At 39.7% G+C, this 27,977-nt stretch overlaps 2 long non-coding RNA genes across 2 annotated transcripts in view; one reads left to right on the forward strand and one right to left on the reverse strand.

The window, feature by feature from the left end:
- The window catches only part of LOC111857686 (uncharacterized), a 43,597-nt gene that overhangs the window by 14,924 nt on the left and 696 nt on the right, over window positions 1-27,977 (reverse strand). The window lies entirely within an intron of this gene.
- On the forward strand, window positions 18,226-27,869 carry LOC140578393 (uncharacterized). Its single transcript, XR_011982536.1, has 3 exons — window positions 18,226-18,344; window positions 25,177-25,250; window positions 27,795-27,869. It is a non-coding gene; the product is annotated as an uncharacterized lncRNA (long non-coding RNA).

Here is a 27,977-nt window from a genome sequence, read left to right on the forward strand (position 1 = left end):
GCTCCTCTTCTACCTGAAATCCTGCTCCTTCTTCAAACCAACAGTCAAGTTTACTAGAAATAGTTCAGAAATACTTCACCCTGTCTAGTACCACACGTCCACTAATAAGCCTTATTAGTAAATACACATAAATAAATGATATAACTCGATCCAAAGTTTATAAACAGTTTGGATTATATATTGCAATATTCTAAGTGACTTCTTCCACTAATCTTAAGCACATATGCAGGACAGGTGTGTAAAAACCAGTCTGGAGGTTCTCACCCAGTTAGGTCCCATTCAGCATCAGCCAGCAGTTGTGCTACTTTGTACTAAGACAGATGTCACAAAAGCAGCTTTACAAAAAACACAAAACAGATACAATAAATACCAATTTCCCTGTTTCCCAATCCGGTCCTCCGGGGCCGGCAACCAGTCCATGTTTTTGCTCCCTCCCAGCTCCTGGCAAAAATGTGGACTGTCTGGCAGGGAGCTGCGAGGGAGCAGAAACAGGGGCCGACTGTGGGTCCCCAAGGACCAGATTGGGAAACACTGCAACAAATGATTACAAATAAACATGTATTTACTAGTAAGTGCATTATAAGAGGGGTATGGAGTGTTAATTTTCAGATTTTGGCATGGCTGTCTTTGGGTTTATGAGAATAGATCAGTCTGCTGCTTCTGAGACTGCAGAACTAACTATCTATAAGCTGAGGGACAGAAAAGTGGTAAGAGGATGTTATGTGGCAGCACTTTCATAGCTGGTGACAAAGCCCTCTGTGACATCACAACCTTCCCCCTGAGGATTGCTGAAGGCCAGCAGTTACGAAGGGCGGTTTGCCATAACTACTTTGTGGTTATTTACACATCATTATGCCCATTGTATCATCCATTTATTGATTATTTATTGTTCCTTCATTCTTATATTGTCTTTGTCTTGCATGGTCTTGTCTTTTATTGCACTGCCGTCAGTCCTGTACTGCACTGTTTTTTTCTCTTTTTTTCCCCCGGAACAGTAAAAATTAAAACTTCCTCGTCATGGATATGAAACTTATAGGGCTGCAAAACCAAGTACCGGCAGGTCACGCAGATATTGCGATCTTTCATGGTCTGCCACCATATGAACACAGTTATCAGTGTTCTGGCATGACCTTTGATGGAAAGGCATTGGATCTTTTAGATGGAAAGTGTCCCGCAACACCTGGGTCAAAAGTGGCTTCTGCTGGAACAGGTCTGGGAACTCCATGAAGACGTCCTGTAGATCTATCTATGACACTATTATAAGAGATTGATTTATCATACTATTATATTCAAACAAAAGACAGTTATAGTATGTGCATGTTATATATATTAGACACACATATATATTGCGGATGGATACAATTATTTAAAATGCTTTAATGGAAGGGGAAGGATGAAAACCAGTCCTTAAAAATGATTTAAACTTCATACAGAGCCTTTGTAACAGTGTACTCTGGAAAACTTCAGACAGTTTAAAGGTTTTATGGAATTTGCCAAAAAGCAAAATCAATCAAGTCAGCCACTCTCTTTTGGCTCTTTAAGAAAGATTTTTTAAGCACAGCTGTTGTCAATTGTAAATAAATGTGAACTCAAAAAAAATTCTGTTACTCATAGGCTCATACACTATGCATGACTTCTGTGAAATTGTTCAGATTGTCGTTCAATGCTAAGCTACTCGCCAGCAGCTCATTTCCATTGTTCTACAGGCCATTTTTTCCATAATTGTTAAAGTAACAATATATCTATAGTAGATTTCCCCCATTGGTCTCAGATAATCCAGTTATGGTAATGGTGATTTTGAGACTATTTCAAGTAAAATAGAACATGCGCAGAATCCTGCAAAGAAAGTCATTTATTTTCATCTCCATCTGTCTGAGTTTGAGTGCCAACTCAATAAATAAGTAAATGAGTAAGCAAGTAAATGAGTAAGCAAGTAAATAAATACAAAATGAAACAAACAGCATGGGGATGGCATGATGGATTAGTTGGTATATCTCTTGCCTCACGCCGCCAGGGTTTAGGGTTGAATCCCACCTTCATCAATTCTGTATGTGGAGTTTGCATGTTCTATGTAAAAATATGCAGTGAGGTGAGTTGGTGTCTTTAAATTGTCCACAGTGTGCATGCTGCGTGATACACTGGCATCCTGTCCGGGCAGTAAGCTTGCCTTGTGCCCTATGCTGCCTAGGAAAACCTGCACCCATCACCAGGACGAGAAGACGCAATATGGACAGACAAACAGTGTCAGCAGAACATCTCTGCTAAAAATCCAGTAACATCCACTAAGACATTAGAATAATCGTGAATCAGTAAAGAGTATAGAAGAGGTTGACTGGGACTCATACTGTGGTAAGTACAACGAAGTGTGAGGGCGTGTGGCTGATTCCATGGTTACGAAAATTACTGTGATTTGCTGCACAAATTAAAGGGCGCTTTAAAAAGGGCTTAAAGGAAATGAGTTACTGAAAATCAAAAGCGGCTTGTCAAGTGAGGATTTTATTGTCGTGAACCAGAGGTTGGATATGAAACCAGAACACTTTGAAAAGATTTATATTGAACTTAATGCTATGTTTACTCACTTACTAGTATTTTACACTTACATTGTGTTGTGTTTATTTTCCTGGTTATATTTGATGTACAAATGAAGTACATACACAGGTTTTACATCACCCAAGTATCATTTTTTCTACATTCCTTAATATTATCCTTAATACTTCAGTATTTTCCCATATGTTAACATGCTATCATATCCAACATTATTGCTGTTCTGAAAACTTGCTTTTTGTACCTGACAGACACCTCAATTGTAATTTTATATAGGGGACATTCTACCCAAAGCCCAGTGGCATAAGTGATTTTGTTTCTATGATTCGCAGTCAGCAACCCAGGTCCTGTCAGCAGTGAGAACACAGAGGCATGCTAGCTCAAGAGGACAGGATTGACAGGTAGAGAACCTGCCAGGTGGGTGGTAGGCAATACAAACGGTGTTCAAGCATTATAATGGTCAGTATAGAAATTAATACAGCATTATAGCATTTTCTATTGACAGTCATAACGAATTATAGTGTTGATTATAATACTTTATAATATTAGGCATAACATAAAAGGCATAACACATTATATCCATGTTTATTAAGCATAATGAATGCTTTACGAAGCTCTCATCTGTGATGCACTATAGATACAGTACCTTCATAATGCAACATTAAGGATGCTTTGTACCCTGAGTCAACTGCGGTGTTTTGCCATTTGATGCCAGGAAAAATAACCTTGTGTTCTGGGTAAATGCTTCTTGTTTAAAAAGGCTGGCATGACACATTCTGAACTGAATTCCTATTAACTTTACTACCCGATGGCCTTTGTGATCAAAATACATATTTGTAACAGAATCATAGAAACAAAATCACTTATGCTACAGGGCTTTTGGGTAGAATGTCACCAATATAAAATTACAATTGAAGTGCTGCTTTCCTGTTTTCAACAGTGTCGTTAATCTTCAATTAAGGGTGGATCTTAAATAGTTTGTTAGCCATTTGCACCAAAAACACCAATAATTTCTGGAATAGGCTCCAGGCCCCCATGACCCCGCCTAAGAGAAACGGGTATAGGAGATGGATGGATGGATGGATGGATTTTTATGTGTTCACATCCACCCTATCAATGGTGGGTGGATTTTACCTTAACTCACTGCACAAATAAAACTGGGATAAAAATTGTCTGGATGAAGGCAAGACATCTACAGACACTGCTTATTAAGTTAACTTTATAATCGTGGTAAAACTAAACGTTTGTATCACAATGTGGATTACAAGTCTTGTAGTTCTACGTCTCTAAGGAAAAATCTGTTTTCAGAGTAATTCCTGTCATTTCTTCTTCAGATTCATTCTACAGAACAATAAGGCTGATTCATGCTGCTCTGTGAGAAAACTATGTAGTGTAAGCGCAGAGAAACACACATGACACAAACGTCTCCCAAGGATTGTGCGGACAGATCGCTGACGTGTTGGTTTTAAAAGAGGATGGCAGAACTTGAAGCAGAATACAGCCTCAAGTATAGTAGCCAAGAGGCTGTTTGGCTGGACAACATCTGGAACTGGTTACTTGAATTATTCAGCATTAAATAGGTCACGTAACTAACCATCGCATTTTTTGACTAAAAATCGCTCACCTAAAATCAGATGGAGTTCTATATTCCCCAAATATCTGCTGCAAAGTATTTATATCAGTCATCTCAAAGTGTAGGAAGTCCATACATCTGATTAATGTTTCAGCCCGTCCTCCAGTTTTATTCCTGTGTATTACAAAAAACTCTGAAGTAAAACATTTACTTAGCTAGATGCCATTCAGTTGCATGACTTGAGTCGAATTAATATACAGCTTTTGTAAAACCACTACAAAGAATAAATTGTGGTTTGTTTTAGCTCCTAACTTACAGCAAAATAAAACAAAAGAATCTATCAAAAAAAAAAAATAGCAAAATTGCAAACCCGAAATGCATGAGAAAACAGAGATGGGTGGAATAGTGTTAACATCCTGGGTGGAATTACTGCGCTACATACTGTATAACCTAATATGGTGCACTGGTGGGCTTAGTTTTATTCTGGAAATAGATGTGTGTAATGTTGGTGGGCCATTTTGGGAGATTGAGCCCAAGGCAATTTATTATAGCCTCCAGTGCGCCAATAATGCAGTGATGTCATTGTACTCAAAAATGACCAAGTTGGCTGCTGATGCTATATACAGTTATTAGGAACTGTGGTCTCTGCATCTTGCAGAGCTGTTGTATGTGGGACAGCTCATATGCTTCAAAGTTATCTGTGTTCCTCAGCTACAAACAGCAGCCTGCAGTGCGCCATGTCGGACTTAGAGCACATTGCCTATTCACTGGCGAATGCAGTCGCTCAGCCTTTGGTTTGATTACGCTGTTTTTCGCCCTTGTCAGCTGACGCAAAGAAACAGCTACGTGTCAACCAAGCATTATGCCACATGGAAGAAAACTGGGTAAAAAGGCATAAACTTTGGTAAGAGCCCTTCTGACAGCTGACAAGGCAGGCTACACACGATGGAAACCCATTCATCCATAAGAGGAAATAGGTTGCAGTACCATCCCATCTAGGGACTCATCATGTACTTACTTGGTAATCCCAGTATGTGAGGCTCTCTATGTTACGGAGGGCATTTCCTGCTCTTCAAAAGGGTTGTTATTGTCATGCACGAATTTCACCTATAAAATGTTTTTAAGTAGCCTACTGAATTAATGCTTAGGTCACTGTTTCAAGTCCCAGGGAGATAGAGGTGATCCACAAGAAGCTAAATCTAGAATCAGCAGTATGCTAAATTGAGGTGGCAGATTATAAGTGAAGAATTTTAAATACAAACCCATGTGAATTCAATGTTAATTTCAAAGTGTCGATGGCAGCCCAGAAGAAAATCTGTTTATGAGCTGTCAGTTTATATCTTCTTTATGGGTGGCAAACAAACAATAAATAAATGCTACTTCTTTCATATTATCAGAACCGACCCTGAAATTTAGAACACATTTCCGTAATTGAAAACACAATCACATTCTGAGAATAATTTGTTCCAGCATAATCTAGATGTAAAAAAAAGAAATGCCTTAGTAGTCCAGATGACGTACAATGAAACCGTCTTCCAAGTCAATAAATTCATTGCTAAAATTAAAAATAAAGCAAATGTAACTTATGTGGATAAAAATAAATTTCAACATAATATTGTTACATTAGAATTTAACCTGAGATTTAACAACTGAGGTGAATCTTGGAAGCATGTAAAACCTAAATGACATTATGAGCCCTTTTGCCATTACTTTTTTTGATACTGTCTTTCCTTGTAAAATTTTGAGTCTGAATGTACAATGTAGATGTAATGATTGCATATCCATTTGCTGTTTGTTATTATTATTATTATTATTTTTTTATTTTTATTATTTTTGAGTGTGCACTTGATGAGTGTGCACTTGATTGTGTGTGAGTGTGACTGTTACTCTGTCCAGGATGTCACTTGCCTTGTACCTTTTGCTTCCTGCACTGGATGAGTACCTATAGTATTTATTATACGCTCTGCCACGCTGCCTTATACTGTCCCAGCACGAAAATTCATTGACACCCATTAAAGGTCTCCACAGCAAATATGTCCACCAACAACAAATCACTTTCTGACAACAGCGTGAACAGTCCTGGGGTAGTATGGAAACAAACGATTCATAAACAAAACAAAAGCCAACCAGCTAAAAATTATGATTTTATATGTAGAAATTTTGTATATTTTTGTATTTCTCATTCTATTAGTGCTTTAGTATCCTGACTACTGCTTCATGATGCTGAGTCTCTGCAATAAAACAAGTATCAAATTAACCGTCAAACAATACAAATTTAAATATGTGCTGTACTGTTTACATATGAAATAAACATTTGTTTGCATGTATTGCCATGCTCTATATTAGACATATGTTGATCTACTGGTGCCAATTGATGCAGTGAAGAGGTATTATGGAGTCTATTTAGTTTCTGCTCTACAACCTGCACAATTGACTTATACCGTTTCAAATGAGATGAAGAATGAAGAGTCTGGAGTTTGACGTGTGCATAATAAAAATGGCTTATATTGCACCTCTTTATTATTCCTTTCCTACATTTATGTTCTAAATGTTCTTGTCAAGGTAAGTAGAGCTAAACCATTGTTAATTCTGTTCAGAATTTCATGCAATACCCTAAAATCAACATTTTCATTCATTGACGAGAAGACACTCTGCATGTTAGAAATATTTCTCCATCTAATAAAATATTTTAACAAAATGTGTGCAATTAGTGCAATTAAAGTTAAGGCAGACAAAATGAAAGCACTGACTTTCAAAATCTAAACAAATAAAATAAAATGAAAATCCTACAACTCTGACCCTAAACCAAACCACTGATAACATTTACTATATAATTTGTGTTTAGCAAGTGGTTGAGTTTGGATTTTATTCGGCCCTTAGTCAACACAAATCCATTCCTCAGCATTATGATGCATCAGGAACAGCTGCTTCTTCTCCTTGTTCCCCCACTTGTCCAGCGACAGCCACTTTATCAAACATCTATGCACAAATGTGCTGCTGCAGGGAGTAAAGTGAGACTGTAATAAGAGAACTCAGAAGCTACATGATCTTATTTCCATGCAAACCACGTACTGGGTATAAGCCTCAGGAGAGCTCCAGGACTGGTCCAAGTGGCCAGCTTCATACCTCAAACATGCTGTGGCCCGATGAGTTCAAGGCTGGAGACCCTGATATGACTAAAGCCCCGCAGCTCATTAAATTCCCGTCACATTCCCTAGACGCCAAGCCAGTTTCAGTACTGTTTTGGCTGAAGTAGGTTTATGTTGGGAACTTGAAATATTCTCCAGATTTTTTTCTAATTATATGGCCACATAAAATAGATTTCATAAGCATCAAAATGCTAATTCTGAGTAACTTCCTGTCCTACTTGTCATTTGTCTAGATTCACAGCTCTTGAATATAAAGATTATATAGTGTCACCAATTTTTGGTAGATGTAGGTAAAACTGCTACTATGTATGTAAAAGGAAGTTATTGTCTGTTCTTATGCAAACTCGGTAACGACATTGCAGTGTTTTTTTTTTGTTTGTTTTACCTAAAACACATTTTCCACAAGGTCCAAACTGTTACCAGTTATTCAGACATAAATATATAGATGCAGTGGCTGGCCGCAGCTTAGCTCACTGCACTTTACTGCAGTTGCTATGACTGTAAAGGTCCATCCCTTCCTCCATATGTGTCATTTCCAGCTAGTCTTCTTCCTGCAACATCATTTAACTGTTCAGACCATATCCTTACTATAACCACACACTATAACATACTCAAACTCATTCAATCCATAAAAGGACTACAACTGAACATGCGACATAAATGAGGTCCCTGGTTATATTTATGATATTTATTCATATTTTTGATCATTCTGTGGGGCAGCATGGTGCTGCAGTGGCCACCTCTGGGAAGAGGAATCAAGTCTCCCCCATGGTTCCATGTGTGGGGAGTTTGCATGTTTTCCGTGTGATTGTGGGGTTTAACCCCAAAGTCCAAAAACATGCTGAGGTTAATTCCAAATTGCCGGTAGGTGTGTGTGTGTGACTGAGTGAATGGTGTGTGGGCGTGCCCTGCGATAGGCTGGCACCCCATCCTGGGTTATTCCCTGCCTTGTATGTGTGAGTGAATGGTGTGTGGGCGTGCCCTGTGATAGGCTGGCACCCCATCCTGGGTTATTCCCTGCCTTGTACGTGTGAGTGAATGGTGTGTGGGCGTGCCCTGCGATAGGCTGGCACCCCATCCTGGGTTATTCCCTGCCTTGTATGTGTGAGTGAATGGTGTGTGGGCGTGCCCTGTGATAGGCTGGCACCCCATCCAGGGTTATTCCCTGCCTTGTACGTGTGAGTGAATGGTGTGTGGGCGTGCCCTGTGATAGGCTGGCACCCCATCCTGGGTTATTCCCTCTCTTGTGCTCATAAGCTCCAGATCCCCGTGACTCTGAATAGGATAAGCGGGTACAGAAAATGGATGTATGGCTTTTAGAAGTTTTATATTTTAATATGTTCATTGTCATTGGGTTTCATTGTTGCATGAAATGAATATTTTATTACACAGCACTTCACCAGTAAAGGTCCTGCATCCAGCTTTTACTGGAGTATTATGCTCTTCCTTATTCAAAATGGTGCGATGTGACAATTAATTAGAACTTAATCAAGATTTATTGTGTCCAGATCCATCTATGGCATGTAAGCAAAATGAAATACCTACAGAAAATGGGTAGATGTACGTATTTACTGCTCAATGCAGCTACATGACAAAAAACATGTAACAACGTAGCATTGTTCCTACCCCAGTGATTGTGGGATACCAGGATTTTTACGGGCTATTCATTTCCCAGATGGAAAATATTGCCCACTTAAAATTTAACATGGGACTTAACTGTGAAATATTTTCATAGGTGGGAGCCAAGATGATTTTAAGATGGGCTGGGGGGGGGGGGCATAGACTTCCTGGGGCAGGGTTAGGTGATAAGCCCATTTACTCATCAGTAATATAAACTAACGTATAATACAACATAAAGTAGCAGGAACTTAAAAACATAAAAGCCCTCTGTTTTCTTCTTGCCTTGGACAACACTCCTAGACCTAGCTGTCCTTTCCAAGACCCTAATAATTAATTTGTTACTCAGCTTATTTCCTTTTGACTCTGCCGCAGTCAAAATGCCTGTCTTTTCTTTCTCTCCCTCGTCACCATCCGTTAAACCCACATCCCAAATAAAGTCACCCCCCCCCCTACCTCCATACCAGTGATTTTTAATAACATGAATATTTTCAGCAGTCTTTAAAACATTACTGCCTGTTACTTTTTTTGTGTCATGTTTATATGAGTAATTTACATGCTCGCTTACATTTCTTTCTCTGCCATCAGAAGCTCTTTTACAAAGGCAGTCAACCAATGACAAGTGTTTTTGCACAGCTGAGTCAATGAAGTCCGCAGTTGGTTCACAATGAGCTATTGTATTGCCATAATAAGCCAGTGTATTGATCAAAGTATAAAATCAAGCCAAAATTATATCAGGACAAATAAGAATGAAATAAGATCATACTTATCCCTCATATGGGAATCAACAATTTTGTTATTGTGCAGGAGACTCCCAAAATATAAAATTCCTTTCCTTTCCAGACCCTCAGGAGAATTCTTGGAACGAATTGAAAAATTTATACCCGACATTAAAGCCAGAACAACATAGGATACTATCTACCAATTGCCTCTCAGTAAATGTTACAATATTACAAGAAATACACAATATTGGAGTACAGTTTCAATGACACACAAGGATCAGTGCCATTTTTTAAGGAAATTTATTCAATCTAAAGGTCTTTTTTTCCTTCAGAAAATCGAGATTGGGGAAATTCCATCCAGGAAAAAAAGACTGACACAGGAAAAACATTTGGCCTTTTAAAACAAACGAATCACATCCACATATTTTGTCTGCATAACTTTTCCTGGCAAATATTCATTCCCTAAAATGGGTACAATTTTGTCATTATATACCGTCACATAATTATGAATCCCACAGAAAAGAATAATATACCTAAACCACATAAACATGGAATCCATAATAAAACCAGTGTACCTATAGTAAAGCACACACTGGTTACTCACAGCAGTTGAAGCCACTGAGCTATTGAGCCACTAGTATATATTGATGATGGATCTGGGAATACTCTTTGTTTCTGTTTTCTGTCCATTGCACAGGAAAAAAGCACATCTCAGGCCAACTCTACCAGGAGAAACGCTACATTTTATTTCTGTCCTCAGCCCTAGACCAAGTTTCCTTAACAAACTCCAGAAACTCCAGGCACTCAAAAATACTACCAACTGCTGTAGACACTATATATTTTACAATACAGGTAGAACATTTAATGTATTAAGAAGAAGCTTAACTGAACAGAGCGTAGAAGAATGCGATTTATGTAGCCTCACCCCCCGTTTCACTGGCAGTGCTGCAGAAGCCACCTCTGGGATGATTTTGCTTTTGCATTTTGTGTCTGCCATGCGATACTGACAAGTGTTTATAAAATCCCTGTGGTTACTCAACAGTAAAAATGAAATACTGCTAAAAGATTATTTATTCCCATACACAGAGTCTGTTTACAAGGACTAAAAGAATGTAGCATGGCAAAGTTCTTTTCTGAATAAATATCATGCTGGTCAACTATAGTCACTTTCATTAAACGATAAAGGCTTCTGATACCTTATAAAGGGGCAGTAGGTAGCGTATGGCTAAAAGTGAATTATCACCTGAGTTTCAGCAGGGACTCTGCTCATGAGTGAGACACTTAACATGCACTAGTAAAAACACCAAAATACACTTAATGTGAGCTATTCTGCTGGAAGCATCCAGCTGTTAATAAACTGCAAACCCAGCAGGTTTCAGACCTTCCACTAAGCAACACAATTTAATGTGTAATTGTTGAACATGTATAATATCCATCCATCCATCCGGAGCCGATCCAAGACGGGAGCAGGGAATAACTCAGGATGGGTCACCATGGCACCATCACATGGCAGCATACCTAACATTTAAATTATGGTCCAATTTTAGGAAACTTTGGAAGCGAATTTTTTTACCCACTTAGTTGAGAACTCGAGCATTGACGAACAAGTTGTGTTTTTAAAAACACACGGTGCTACATGGTTTTTAAACCTTAATTCTGTTGGCTTCAAAAGTTCTTCCCTCCGACCGTATTATGTTATTCTTGCGAATTCAGCGATCTCTTTAGCCGTCGATGGTGCATCTCCGCAGTGACGGGATGTTTGAAGTTACAAATGAACTTGTATCCTGAAACATGATCGTTTAGTGGGATCCTGCCAGAGTTTCGTTCCCTTTCCTTTAACAGATCACAGCCCCTCCCCTTGAGTGAGCCTGAGCTCTGGCTTTTGGATGGGTGCATGCTTTCTCCGCGTGACCCAGACCCCCTGAATAAACAAGCAACTTGCTTGCAGTGAGGCCCATGTTGCTGACGGGCTGTGCACTATTTCCAGAGTTACGGGGAGGGGGCACTCCCCCCTAATAAAACACACCTACCGTTAAAGCTCAGATTTCTAGAAAGAAATTATTCGCCTCCAGAAAGTGTGCATTTAAATGACGTCATTTCTAAAGTCCTTCTGGAGTGTTTAACAGGTTTGTGACACATTATGACATTTAAAAAAATGGTAGTGAAGACTTTGAGTGTGATTTGCTTTACATCAGTGCCTCGCCCAAAAGGACCAGATCATGGTCCTCTGACATCCGCCAAAAGGAACAGATCGTGGTCCTCTGACATCCGCCAAAAGGACCAGATCATGGTCCTCTGACATCCGCCAAAAGGACCAGATCATGGTCCTCTGTATCATGTCAGATTCCTAATTGATTTCTTTTTCTCTAAGCCCCCTCTGACTCCACAATAGACCTTTGCCAGAACCGCAGTCTCGTTATACCACTTTTAAATGAATGGAAAAGCAGTTCCGGCCCCAGTGAAGAAAACTTTCCTCCAGATGTGAGTCCTTGTATCACCTCCTTTCCAAACCTTTGTGTCTCACGTCACAAAGCAAAACCAATCTAATGCCAAAATGTGTTGACATGCTCTTTATGTCCCAGCCAGGAACCTCACATTTTGTATTAGTCTGGCTCATCAGACAGCAGAGCACAGAGATTCTGTTCGGCCTCAAGATGCCTGCTCTCTGAAAAAGCAGAGAGCTCCAATATTTCTAGCTGCAAATAATACCAGTCAAGCACTTTCACTTGGCCTGTACTGGCCATTGGCCAGAACAGTGGAAGGGCAAATCCTATTTGAAATACTTCCATTGGGTATACAATTACAAAGAATACAGAGAGATGACTGTGACGGAGAGACCTTTCATGCCCTGGTAGGGTGAGCAAGAGAGACAGGGAGAGAGGGCGGCGTACTTCAGAGGACTTCCTGAAGCCACTTTGGAGGTCCTTAGTCCAAGGGGCGACCTGTCCACCCCCAGTACCATCAAGTGTTCAGAGGGGGCCAATGTGCTTTCTATTAGTTAGCTCAAGAGGGAAATTGAACAAAGGGACAGAGCCTCCATTCATCATGCCTCCCGACAAATGTAATGAGCCTGACGTTATGCATGGCGGACGCGGACGGACAAAGGTGCTACATTTTACAATGTTGCACACGCGCAACAATTGTTCTCATTGAAAAGCATATAACTCAACTGCCTGACCTGACAAAGACAGCTGATTCTGTATGCAGATTAAATTTAGTTTTCATCTGTTGCACATAAAATTTATTAATGGCAGTAAAGAACTTTGTTGTCATAAAAAATGATAGACTTAGTCTTAAATTTCAGAATAAAAAATAATTTAATATTTCCTCAAATATATTACATTTGGTTTGACTGGTAGTTTGATACTTGATCTGTGGTGAAGGTTTAGCATTATTGACGCTTACGTACTCAACGTTAGTGAATTTGAAAAGCAGAGGCTGTGGGAATATTCCTCTACAAATGATATCTTAAGTGTATACCTGAGGAGAAGTAAATGGATTATGTTTTGAAATCAGATCTCAGAGGTTTGGAGTTTGATTGAAAGGCCTTCCCACACTGGCAGAAGCCTGTACAGCAGCTGCACTTACAAATCAGACAATCAATGTGTGTTTTAATCGCAAATTCACTAATGTCCCATATAGCTTTCCAGGTCACTCTCCAAAAAAGACTGTGACACATTATGACTATGTCACTATGACATTCACATTCATACAGAGGCGGCCATTTCAGGTCCAGAAAGTACAAATCCAGACCAAGGTTGTTTCAACCAACCAGTTGAGGACTCTGTGACTCTGACTCTTTAAACTCAACTGGCTGGTTGAAACAAAATCCTGGTCTGTAGTTTTACTTTCTGGACCTGATATGTCCACCTCGGCATGTATAGAGAAACATGTCATGTCAGAGATTTGTATATATTGCTATATTTATTCCTTGCGTTTTAACTGCATTCTGAAACAGAAAGTGATATTTCTACTGCAAGCTTTAAAGTCATCTTCTCATTCTTGAAGGCAATGGGAAAAAAACGTTTAATAAGTACTCAGTTGCCCAAAGTACCTCAAAGACATCATGCAATGATGATTCCTTTATAACATATGACAGCTAGTACGACAAAACAACATCCTGGAAAACATCAGAACTGGTTTAAAAATGTGAGCTTCAAAACCTAGTTTGCAATACAATGCTGTACAATAAAAATATATAACAGTTGATATAATTACCATCTGGAGTTGCACCATTCATATGTAGACCTCTGCTTTACTAGCAAGCTACTTGTCATATAAAAGTTGTCTTTCAGATCAATAAATGTTATCTTGGAATGTGCCAGATTACCCCAAATGCACTGCTTTGTCCCATATCATTATACAAGACAAAAGGGAGAAAGAATTTTGGTTTTTAAACCATTTTTCACTCGGTATGTTGACATTGATTTAATGATTTACTTTTTAAACCAGTTCCCCAGGAGTGACATTATGCATGTTTGACCCAAGGGTCAAAAGGTGTTTGAAATAGCTGCCAGATTCATGGTCTGGGGGGTTGTCACCAAATCCCAGGACTTCACTGATTAATTAAAGTCATTTTCTGGATACAAAACAGCACCGTTGCAAACGTCAATAACCTATGTACTGCCACTTTCAGTCAGTAGCTGATTTTTAGCTACAGAGCTCTTTTCTGACTAAACATAATTAATTCCCTGATTGCAAAAAAAAAAATAAAAATCCCACAAAAAGAACTACTTAGAAAACACCACTGACTGGCTGAATTTTCATTCAGACATTCTATATTCTTTAGCAATACAGACATATGGATAAATATTACTAGTTCCTGAAGCGAACAAACGTTATTTCTGTTTCTTTCAATCCTCCTTTACTCAGTTTTGGGTTGTAAAATTGATGATATTAGTACACAACAAAAGAATGGATGGAGATCCCAGCCATAAACTAGAGAATAACAATGAAGATATAGAAGAGGTTACAACACTGACATTTGACTTTGTTCGGGAATAAGTGCTATAAGCAAAGGGAAAAATAAGTGGGGCGTGAAAGGCATATCCTGTACGTCACCAACTAATGAAGGGCCATTAATAACCTCAGTAAACTTTGACAGTGTCTGGAAAGCTGTCATCTGTTCCGGCAAATGGAAATCCTCAATGAACCCTGCTCTCAAAGGAAAGCTGCTTCTTATTTGCTTAAAACATCTCAGTAGACCTGAATCATAATATGGTTCATATAAAGTAGTGGATACAGTGAAAATAGTAAGAAAACACACAAAAAAAAACCGCTTAGACTACAAATTTTAAATAAGTTTGCGTTTTTCAAAAGTTATTTGAAATTAGTATTAATGTGGATGTGACCTAAAGGAAAGCGAGGTCATGTGATTCATTTGTATTCAGTGGGATATTCTTGGAAATGAATATGGGAACCTTCCTTCAAAAACACAGCACCCTGCATTGAATTATTCCTGACAAGAAGGAAGCCGTCTGCAAGGTCACTTGTTAATTCGTGGATATCCTCCTGGTCCACCTCCTGATCCACCCTCTGCTGTCATTCTTTCATTCTTAAATAAAGAAAAGCCTGGGCTGATGCCCACTCATGGCCAGCTACTCTCACCACTGCGCCCCCGGAGACCGGACAGTCGTGCTGCAGAGGAAGCCTCCTGTCTCACTAGCTATTGTTCCAGGACCTCTCGCGACTCCACCCCTGCATGTCACGGCCCCTAACGGACCAGGCTGACTGGGGACAGTACAGGCCATTTGTCATTCCGTGCTGATGTTGTGCATGCTCTGCCTTCTGAAGTAATGCACATCACATGATTTTATCCTGTTCAATTAAGAAGGTTCTTGACAAAATGGATTCTCTTAGTGCTTCAAGAAGTTTAAGGGGCATCTACCTGTCAGGGGATCCAGACAATTAGCAGTCATGCCGAAAGTGACAGTAAATGCATAGTCTAAATGCTGTGTTTTGGCTGGATTTTCTAGTGTTTAATGAAATCTGTTACAGTCATTCAGCACCTATCCTGGGAAGCACACAGCAGACCTACACATGCATCTCAACACTTTATATTTATTTGCTTGTGTATGCGCAGGAATTTCCCCTAGGACCAGTAATGTGCATCCATGTAAAAATCAGCCCATCATGCAGTACATTCACTCGCAAAGTCATACAGTAAGCATGATTCATAACTGCCAAACCTCCCAAGCAGCAGGCCAAAGACCTCAGAGGAAGCTCACACAAACTCCGAAAGGACAGTTAACACTGGAAATACTTGAACAGTCAAAGCTCAATGTATGAAGTGACAAGGCTTGCTGCAGACCCCATACTGCTCCTCTTAAAATTAACAATAGAGGGTACAATAATTATTGTAATAAAACATGCTACAAGTGATGATTCAGCATCCACGATAAAGTATTTACTTGTTTGATGTTCTTTTTTTTGTTTTCTTTACATATTCCTCACATTTGATCTTGCCAGATTGTCAGGATCAGCACTCTTCTGGTCCTGTACCTCATGTCTCTTCCCTATTTGGCCAGCAGGTGTCAGTAGCCATCCCATCTTGTCACCCCCTGTCAAACCCTTGTGTGTTTTCTTAAGCTTCCCCAACTGCTGCACAGCTCATTGGGCTGAATGTGCGGCTCACAGAATGAGTCGTGCCGCTCAGCCTCCTCTGTTCATTTGTATTTCTTGGATTTTTGTTTCTCAGTGTTTATTTTCTATATTAGTTTTCTTGTCCAAGGTTTTCCCTGCTTGTGTTCTGTTCTGCTCCTTTCTGGTTCTGTTTAATTATCCTTACATTCTATTCCTAGTATTTAATTCCCAGTTAATGTTTCCTAGTTTCTGGTATTTGTAAAGCTCCCTAGTTTCTGTGCCTATTAATTGTTATTAGTTCCACCGGTTGCCCGTTTCTTCGTGCCAGTGTTTGTTGATTGTTCTGTTGCTTGTTGTTAATTGATCTTCTTCCACCTGTTCCTTATTTGCCCCAGGTTTTTGTGTATTCACATGCCTGCCCTACTCTGCTCTTCAGTGAGTCACTGTATGTGGTGCCTGCGCTGTGTTAATTACTGTTATTGTGCCGCTGCCCCGTTTGGTTTTCCTACGTCTCATCCCTGTGTTGCTCTTCTCTTGTTACCTTTTTCGAGATTTTTATAGTTAGTTCCTGTTTCCATTTGCTTTTGACCACACGTGGCCTTTTTGTTTTCTAGTTCACCTGGTGTGTTCAGTTTCCCCATTAAACCTTTCTGTTGTCTTGGAGCTGCTTAAATGGATTGTTGCCTACTGCACGATGCCATAATGCCATCACACCAGATATTTTTGCAGCATGTTTACTGATCAAGAAATGATGGTAAAGTTTGTTTCTGCTTTTGGTAATCAGACATGCAACCAAGAAGATACAGTTAATTTAACCCAAATAAAGGGACAACTTGGTTGCACTGGTTTGAATAATTATACAAGACTTGATTTAGCCTTACCCAGTATAAATATGACTAATAATGACTCTTACTATCAGAGGAAAGTGATCATAGGTTCAAGAGCTACATTACTCCATGGTCAAATAAGTTTCCTGAAGACTCCTGGTGGGGGGGGGGGGGGGTTGTTGATGCCTATCAGTCTGCAGAAGCCATATTTCTAAGGTTCTAGGGCTCCTCTAAATTACAGGCAGAGCCGTATTTTCCAAATGTAGAACTTTGGAACAATAATAAATCTTCCTAGGAGAGTGTAATAGTCCCAAAACTCAAAGAACCGAATACCAGCATGCAGAGATGTACATGCCACTGAAACCACAGAGAGAGTAGGGTGTCTTCACCGTGTCCTTCTGCTACAATGGTTTCGTCAGCCCTTCAAGTCAAGGTAAAATTTCCATTGATTTTCAAACCTGAAAACACAGGTCTTATACTTTGTGGACAAATCCAACTTTTCACACTAGCTAGTCAAACACACAAGCAGGATTAAATGGTATTAGTATTTGGATGACAGAACTCCAGGAAAAACTCTTATGTCGTAAAATTTCAACAAAAGGCACTTCTGGATAAATCAATAGCAGTAAACCAGTGAAATTTTATTAGTTGAGGATATCCCAAGATTAACTTCGTTGTTCAGTCTCTGGCTGGAAAAAATATCTTTCTAAATCTTCAGAACCAGAACTTAATATATAGTGTATGATGACTCTATTAGTACAAAGGAGCTGCCTGCTTAGTGATTGTAGTTAACATGATTTACAGCCTTAAAACAATGTAAAAGCAATACATTGAATATAGTTCTCTTATAATGGCAAAGAGTCACCATACATTCCAAGGTGAAAATGTTCTTTTTCTTATTGTATATATTATTATTCTGTGAACACCATTTTGACCTATAACACAAACTCCCTCTGAAACAGTTGTGTGGAAATGTTCTTGGATTGACTGTTGTTTGAAGTTGTGCTGTGACTACATCGCAGTGTTTCCATCTGTTTGGATAGTGTTGAGTGTTTCCTGTCTTAAACTGTGCCAAGCCCATGGGATTATAAGTTACGGTGATGGAGGGAGAGAGAAAGTGAGGAATCCTCCTTTAAACGGCTGATTCTTGGGGAACCCAAATTCTTCCTTCTAGTTCAATAGATTAACCTACTTTAATGTAATTTCAGAATCTATACTTCACACCTCAAAGCACTCAGAATACAGAACCTCCACTATGTTAGAACGTTAAGCTGCCTGCACTGTCAAAGAATATTTGACCACCTTTAAGAGCAGACTTTGACATCGAGAGGTAAAGAACAAGCCTTTGAAATGCATGATAGAATTTATTTTGGTACTGTATGATATTCCATTTGATTTATGTGACTATTTCTTCATCTGTTTCAACCAAGTGCATAAAAAATAACCAGGAATTACATAATAGTGCTATACTATGCCAGAAGGCAGTAAAATATTCCTTCATCTTCCCATTTAATTGGTGATGTTTTTCAGTGCTTTATGGGCCTGGTTCTGTTTTGATCCATTTTTTTGGGTTATCCTTTTTTTGGAATTTGAATGTGCCATGAAATACTGATAATTTTAATAATTAACACTGAAATGTTACAAGTTCCCTGCAAATAATTGAGTGGAATATTTGTTTTTCCTTTCTTTCTTCGTAACTATACATGTCATATTCATACTGTATGTGCATGTTGTATTTTATTAGATGACTTTATAATTTAATTCCCTCATAGCTAATAACTTAAATGAGATCACTACGAATTTCAAGGCAGTTATGATATATTGCTGAATACAAATTAAATGTTAAAAGTACCGTTATAAAATATATGTGGTACATCTCATATAGAATAGCATCTGGGATGGTGGATGGTGTTCACTTGGCTTGTGTTTGTGTTCTGTGCCGTATTTTTGTGTGCATGAAAGCACAGTAAATTTTGATCACTGTAGCTTTTTGATGCTTATTTTTGGCAAACTGGTGAAAAAATGTAGGAAGGAAAAAAAACAAAATTAAATAGTCAAGCTGACGTTAATCAAATACACACTACATAACCCTCTGCTTCCCTAATTGAATTCATAGTTATATGTAAAAAAAAATTAATAAAAAAATATTAAATATTTCCATGTCACGACTTTCAAAGATTTTTCATAGATGTTTCTATATGGATACAAATGCGGTTTATGTTTCAATTTATGTTTTACTCTATATGCAGTCTTCCAGTATTTAACTCCTGGAAACTGGTAACACCTGAAGAAATAATTAGACTAGTTTCCAGTTTCACCACCAAGATATTCTCCAAACATCAGGGCCAAGCAAGCTTGATGGCATTTGTGTAACTATGACACTCTTGACATCAACGAGCCTGTAAGGTTGTTTAGTTTGGCTCTAAACAGACGTTCTCTTCAGACTTGAGTACATTTCCCTGTTTAGAAATGAAAGAAACTAAATCTGCATTTGCTCTTGTGGCATCTGTGTTAAAGATAAGATACAAGAATTGCTTTTTTCCAACAGTGACTTACTAATTAACCAATGAGCAATCATTTATAAACTAGGTGAAATGAACACACTTATTTTAAGACATACATTTGACAGTATTTTTGCAAGTACAGTGGGGGGAAAAAATACATTGATTCATTCATTTTCCACACCTGCTTGTCCTATTCAGGGGGTGCAGAGCCCCTATCACAGGCGCTACGGTGCAAGGCGGGGAATATACCAGCAAGGCGGGGAATATACCAGCAAGGCGGGGAATATACCAGCAAGACGGGGAATATACCAGCAAGGCAGGGAATATACCAGCAAGGCAGGGAATATACCAGCAGGGCAGGGAATATACCAGCAAGGCAGGGAATATACCAGCAAGGCAGGGAATATACCAGCAAGGCAGGGAATATACCAGGACAGGAACTCCGATTTACACTGTAATTATTTTAAATTCTTCCATCATACATGTGCATTTCAAGTTTCAGCATGAAATGAGGCAAGTAAATAAACCTGTTGAGATTTGCAGGAAGGTAAAAGCTGAAATTGAAGCTGATATACAGTATATACATACATATGGTTAACTATGAAAGAGGAAAACAGACTAAACTGCACATGTTCGGTGCCTGCAGTTTTCTGGGAACCAAGTAGGTTTACAGTGGAGAAGCAGATGGCGAGTTATAAGACCACGCTCACCTATGGTCATGAGCCGCAAGTAACGACAAAGGTCATGGGGACAAGAGACCTAAAAAAGGTTCCTCTACTGGGTTGCCAGGTTCAGCACGAAATAGAGCCACTGCTCTTTTGGATCCAGAGGAGTCAGCTGAGTTAGTCAGGGCATCTCAGAGGGATCTCCCAATCAGGCAACGCACTCTCTGGAACAGGCCCTGAAACTGGCCTCTGCTTGCTATGACATTAGCGATACTCCTGAATATTCAACAAAACTACTCTTTGTTGAACAGCCAGAGAATAAGACTGATAAAAAGCAATTGTGGTGTATTCAGGTTCCAGTATGATGTGGAGGAACACCCTCTTTAGAACCTAAGATATCAAAATCTTTGAATTGTGACAAGACACTACTGAAAACCCTCTGCTCAGAGGGGCACCGTTTGTCACTGCTGCATACACGCATGTGTAAATTTGCGAGGTCGGCCGGAGACAGCAACGGTCTTGATAAACACATCTGTTGAGATTGCAGCATGTGCTCTTTGGCCCAGAAAGCACATTTACGCTTAGCCAAATACATAAATCAAAGCTGTATCCCTTCGCTGTCTCATCACGGGAAATGAGACACACAGCAACACAATTAGCTTGGTATCTTCACTAAATCCAGTTTGCATTTGGAAACTTCAATCACGCTGGATCTCGATACTTCACTACGAGCAAAGGTCACCCAAGAATTATGGTCCTTTCGGCAGAGCAGATGGTTGATAAAGGAATTTCATGTTATCAGGTGTTAATAGTCACGTATAAATTGATCTTGGTGACTGAATATAGGTAAATGTCCCTGAATAAAGAGACAAAATATATTTCCTCTTCATCACTGACTTTAAAATCTCAGCTCTTCATTAAACTTAAGGCACAATGTCCCCATTTCTGTTGTGAACCACTGTTATCTGCTGAAAAAAAATGCAAACTAAAAAAAAACAAAGGGCTGGATGTAGTATCTGGAGTGGGTGACGGTTTATGAACTAAGTGGCGCTGATGATTACGAGATATAGAGTGTAACGTCGCGGCGGCTGACAGACCAGATTAGAAAGTATAGCCAGACACCCAGGATGAATGTAATGCGTCATGCAAACCACTTCGTTGTCGCTCACTTGATTATTTATTTTATAGCACCAGATGTAGCGCACTGCAAAAACCAAGAATTCATGTATTTCTGTACTGCACTTCCAACCTCATCATTGACATAAATTCTAAGACTGTCGTTGGTGTATATTTGTAATAGGCCTACTGCTTTTATTTTTCCACTACTGAGGCCAAAATAGCATAGATGTAGAGGTGCATGCATATCGTAGCCAGTAAAGCAATGGGGTGGTAGAATAACCAAATCTAACTGCTGTTTGTTTGTTCTGTAATGAGCAGCAGACCTATATGGGTGGTGCCAACTCAACACTGATCAGAACCAAATGTCAGGCACCATTAACTGTGCTAATAAAACATCAATGGTTGTTGGTCTCTCTCAGGGTCCATTTTTACATTAAGGTCGAACCACAACACAGCAGAAACACGGTCACAACAAAGACACCGGAGACGGAAAACGAGCAGGTAAATGAGAATGGAGGCGAGGATAGCGCTCATTACTGCGCCCCACGCAGGGCTTCAGAGGAACAGCAGGGGGTCTCCGGGAGTGATTACCCAATGGTCTCGGCTCGCACCCGCATACCAGCTTGTTATGATCCAGAGGGAGCATGAAACGCACCCGACAGCAGCACCACACACACACAAAGACACACGTGGCAGACTTCTGTTCCCGCTGCTGCTGGCATGAGCTCCTGGTGGTGCTAATGGGAAAAGGAGGCTGCTGTTTTGGGTGGCTAGGCACAAGCAACAAGACGCGTAAACGAAACAGCGATTCTTACATCGCACACTGCATCCCAGAAGGGACCATCAAAAAGAAAGTGTGAGTCATCATTCCATGCAGTGTCAGTCAAAAGTCTGGACACACTTGCTTTTAATGCATTTGTCTCTATTTTAGATCTGTTATTCACCTTATAGTAAAGGGCTTTGAGGTAACACAAATCAATTACCGCAACAACCAAGAGTAGTGTTAAACATCTCCGAAATGTTAGACTCTTCTAAATAGCCGCCTTTTGCTTCACTGAGCATTGCAGATTCTTGGCATTCGTTCAACCAGCTTGCAGATGTAGCCACCTGGAATGCTTCTCCAACAGTCCTGAAGGAGTTTCCACAAGTTCTGGGCACAAGTTGCCTACTTTGCTCTTACTCTTTGATCCAGCTCATCCCAAAGCAGCTCTATAGGGTTTTGGTTGGTTGTGGGGTTGTGGGGGCCAGGTCATCTGTCACAGCACTCCAGCTATTTCTGTGTTCACAAGGCATACTTACTATATGACTCAGAGGTGCGCTTGGGGTCGTTATCTTGGTGAAAAACAAATGATATTTAGAAGCTGCATCCAGACATGTGACTGGTACTGTATGTTCCAATATGTATCAGCAAGTGCAAATTGAAAATTGGCAGAGGTTAGATGTCAGAATTCTTTACTGTGGAAAAGGCACACGACCGAGGGTCCTGTGAGGGGTGCTCCAGGAGTATGGGGTACGGGGTCTCTTGCTGTGGGCCATCAGGTAGCTGTATAAATTGAGCGAGAGTTTGGTTCACATTGCCACCAGTAAGTCAGACTAATTTTCGGTGGGTGTTGGACTCCGCAAGGGCTGCTTTTTGTCACTGGTTCTGTTCTTAACTTTTATGGACAGAATTTCTAGGCGTAGCAAAGGGGCAGAGGGGGTCTGGTTTGGGGGCCTCCGGATCGCGTCTTTGCTTTTTGCGGATGATGTGATCCTGTTGCCGTCGGCAGACTGAGACCTGCAGCCTGCACTGGGGCGGTTTGCAGCTGAGTGTGAGGCGGCCAGAATGCGGATCAGCACCTCCAAGTCTAAGGCCATGGTTCTCGACCGGAAAAGGGTGGATTGCCCCTTCCTGGTGGGGGATGAGATGCTGCTTCAAGCAGAGGAGTTTAAGTATCTCAGAGTCTTGTTTACGAGTGAGGGATAAAGGGAGTGGGAGATGGACAGACAGACCGGTGCAGCGTTAGCAGTACTGCGGACACTGTACTGGTCTGTTGTGGGAAAGAGGGAGCTGAGCTGGAAGGCAAAGCCTTCAGTTTACTGGTTGTTCCTACCCTCACCTTTGGACCCTGTGACCTGACCTCAGAAAAGTAGCAGAAATGTATGGATGGATGGATGGATGGATGGATATCAAATAAGGTCACACAAGAATTCAATGAATAGTTTTTGAGATATGGCTCTCAGGGTACTCCCAGACCACATGAGTGGGGAGACCTCAATTTCATTTCCATGGCACATTTCCGACATTGATTATGGGATTTTGCTACAAATCTCTAAAAAATCTTACTTGTTCAAGGTTTACTTTAGTATCTAGTTTAGTTGGGCTTTTTGTAGGCTTCTAGATGAAAATTTAGGGTGACATTGACTAATATTTTTGGTCTAACCTCATTGCATGTCAATGGAAACTTTCAGTGTGGCTTTTGAAAGAAATAAGGACATAGCTTGGTGCATAGGTTGGCAAAATGAGTGAGAAATATCCTTTACTTTCTTGAAAAGAAATATTTAAATGTGACATTTCTGGACACAGATATGAGAAGTTGAATCTGAAGCATTTCGGACCAGTTTTTACACTTTCCTCCAGTCAATGCACTTACACATGGGACCCTAGTTCCAGCCACAATAAGCATTGCACCAACATTGTAAATCAGGTTAGGGATTAAAAATAGACTTAAAATAAAAAGACAAATTGAATTAAGGTTACTATTACTTTAAAGAATCCTGAGCATGTAGCAATGTTAGATGCAAATATTATGAAACAATGTAAAATAGTTTCCGTGATACTTTAATAGCTGGCCCCATTTTTCTGCACACAGCCCTATGGATAATAATGGCTATTCTGTTACAAGGGGGTGTTTAAAGTGGTGTTCCTGAGAGGGAGGTGAGTGTATGTCACTCAGCTCAGAGAGGTGTGGCTCTGTCCACAGTCATATTTCTGTCACGACGCAGAACACAACTTTGTTATTAGGGAAGCAGCTGCAGAGTACTCTGCTTTTATAAGGAATTATGAGAACAAAGCTGGGCATTGATAACTGCTGTCTACAACACAGGTTATCCTTAGATCCATCAGTGCTTAGACATCACATGCTAACACAGCTGATGGACTGTAAAATAAAACCTCCCATATTTTATATCAGAAATATCCTGTACAAAATACACAACATCCAGCAATAACCATGTTCCTGTTATTCATATTATTCTTATGTCAAAAAACTCAGGATGGCCAACAAACACCAACCACAATGTATTTACAAAGCAGGCATTTTAATTACAAACGGTTTGAACTATAACAACAAGACTCATACATTAATAAATGTTGCAAATTTAAAGATTTTTGCTGGATACTGGAAAATCATGCATAAAAGTTAACTGCATTTTAGCAGTTAGAAGACACACACCAGTGTTTAAACTTTATCATTTATTATTTTTCATTAATGAGTCAATAAAGAATATGAAATCCTTTTTTACAATAGGGACATTGCACTCTTAAAAAAGTGGGAATGCTGTTGAAAATGCTTTATGATAATTTAAGTATTATACACGCTTTACCTTGCCAAGGTTTAGTTATGTTACAGGCAAAAAACAAATCACTGTATACAATCTTTCAGTAAATCCTTCTGTGCCTGCTATAGCATTAAACCACATAAACAAAAGGAAAAAGAGGTTGTGTAAACCCAGTCAGTGATGGAAACAGCAGACAGTGACCTGACCTTTCAAAATGAAGTCAAATCTACTGTGTAAACTGTTCCAAGGCTCTGTTATTTATTTATTTCCAAACTAGAAGTTTTTACCTCTGGCAGTGCTCCCTTACAGTATATCATTTCGCTTCATGCTCAAGCTGTGGCCAATGAGGGGCAGGACTGATTCATCTGGACATGAGCCATGAAGGAATGATGATTATCTGCACTGAAGGTAAGCACACTCACAAATGTCTGCCTGTATGTGTATATCCACGTGTTTATATTATTTATGATCTGCAACACGTCGTGGCATATGACAGACCACCTGAGAAAAGCTAATAAAACGCTTTGCTTTGTTTCTTCTTTTTTTTAAACCACTATGCTGATGCTAAGAGATGACAGGAGGTTTTAAGATGCATTGCTGAGGACTATTTCTTTCATACTTGGCAGTGGTTGAAATCGCACTGTCATATGTACTAGGATCTGCACCTGACAACTGTTAATGACGTTTACACAACTGCAAATCGCAGGGCCACCGTAACTCTTTGAGATACGATTAGACATATCCCAGCTGTGTCTGACCCCTAGCATCATACTGATTTTACTGCCATACTGTTGAGCAAGAGGGATTGCATTTGTGTGTGACGTGGATGGTTTCCCATTCTGCATTGTCCTGTGTGTTGTTTATTGTTGTATGTGGAAGAGCATGTGAATGTTTGGAGCAAAAACAGTATGAATTTCCGCACACAATAAGTGCAAATACATAAAGCTTGTATCACCTGTGTCTAAAATGAAAGTAAAATCCCTCCAGCTCTCTGCGTCACCCCACATATTATCCATATAAACCTGAGACGGAAAAAACACTGATAAAAAAATAAAAATTAAGGTGTGTCTGTGTGTGTGTGTATATATATATATACATATATCTGTGTGTGCCCTACACAATAACTGGCACCCCTTGTAAATATTTGCAAAAGGGGTTATAAAAAAATCCACCTTTTGGATAAGTAGCTTCATGTCACAGTGATGAAAAAAATGAAAAAAATCCAACATTTCATTGAAATGAATTTCATCAAAGAAAAACAAATCCTTCATCGAGAAATAATTATTTTCAACAAAACACATGTGCCACAACTATTGACATCCCAGCATTTAATACTTTGTACAACCTCCCTTTGCCAGTATACCAGCACTGAGTCTCCTATAACATTTTATAAGGTTGGAGAATACAGAGCAGGGCATCTGAGTCCATTCCTCTGTACAGAATCTCTCCAGATCACCCAGGGTCCTCGGCCCTCTCTTGTACACTCTGCTCTTCAGCTCAGCCCACTGGTTTTCAGTGGGGTTCCAGTCAGGGGACTGAGATGGCCATGGCAGAAGCTTGATTCTGCGGTCAGTCAACCATTTTTGTGTTTATTTGGACATGTGCTTAGGATCATTGTCCTGCTGGAAGATCCAATAATGACCCAGTCTTAGTTTCCTGGCAGAAGCAGCCAAATTTTGATTTAAAATATCCTTATATTTCATAGAGCCCATAGTGCAATGTACCCTAACGAGGTTTCCAGGGCCTTTGGAGGAAAAACAGCCTCACAACATGACAGAACCTCCATCATATTTTACAGTGGGGATACGGTTATTTCCCTTATAGCTATCCTTCTCTTAACGCCAAACCCACCTCGAATTTTTATTGCCAAAAAGCTCCATTTTTGTTTCATCAGACCATAGAACATGGTTCCAGTCAAAGTTGTAGCAGTGTTTCGCAAACTCCAGGCACTTACGTTTGTGGTTGACCGACAGACAAGGCTTCCTTCTGGCACACCTTCCAAATAATCTGTTAGCATGAAGGTGGCGTCTGATGGCTTTTTCGGAGACGTGGTGACTCCAAGATTTTACTTGGTCTTCTAATTCACCAATAGGATTTTTTTTGCCTCTCTTACATTCCTCCTCACTGTTCATAGGGGCAAAATAAACTTGGGTCCTCTTCCAGGCAGGTTTGTAACAATTCCAGTTGATGTCCACTTTTTTATTATTGCCCTAACAGTAGAAAAGGGCATTTTAAGGCGAGTAGCTATTTTTTACACCCATTCCCTGACTTATGAAGGTCAGCACACTTCTCCCTCATTTGGTCTGTGTTTTCTCTTACCTTTCCCATACTGATGGATGACTAAGGGTATTTGGCCTCTTTGTCACCTCATGTTTGTTCCCCATTCAATCACGAAGTCATGGATTACAGTTTGAACGTTCCACTCAGTCAACTCCAATCAACTCAAAGATTACATGGGGAGCATATTTCAGATACATTGCATTCACTATAATTTCTTAGGGGTGCCAATAATTGTGGCTCGTGCGTTTTTGTTTTGGAGAGCAACATATATAACAATAACCCTAATATATATATATATATATATTCTTGTCAGTATTTAGTGGAACATTGACCTCTGAATTTAAATGCTACTGGTGCTACTTGGTTGAATATCATTGTTTTTTTTTCTTATATTTTTGTAAGATGATATTAGAACAGAAATTGCAGTATAATAACTAACAGATCACACATGGTGCATGAAAAAACCTGGATGGACATGCCATATCAAAGGAGCAGTACATTGTCCTGGATGGCCATCCTAAATTGCATTCAAATTTATGGCCTTCAAGGCACAAACCATATTCCCCAAAGTTAGCATTTGATTTTTACACTGAACATCTGCTCCATATCTTTACAGAGGTGCTTACCCTTAAATTAAATAACAGCCATTCCTCTGTTTACATTCCTCCACAGTCATCACTTTCAGTGACCCCTGAGGCTGGAACACTTACCGGAAGAAAATCCCTGGCGAGGCAACCAAAGCCGTGCCATATAATTGGTAAATGGTGACCTGTTATTTCCAATAGCGCTGCTTGCATTTAGGAATAATAACAATAATAATACGAAGAAGAAGGATGCCCCCTTCTCTCAGTGCCC

Source organism: Paramormyrops kingsleyae, chromosome 14 (genome assembly GCF_048594095.1).
Source record: "Paramormyrops kingsleyae isolate MSU_618 chromosome 14, PKINGS_0.4, whole genome shotgun sequence".
Lineage (NCBI taxonomy): Eukaryota > Metazoa > Chordata > Actinopteri > Osteoglossiformes > Mormyridae > Paramormyrops > Paramormyrops kingsleyae.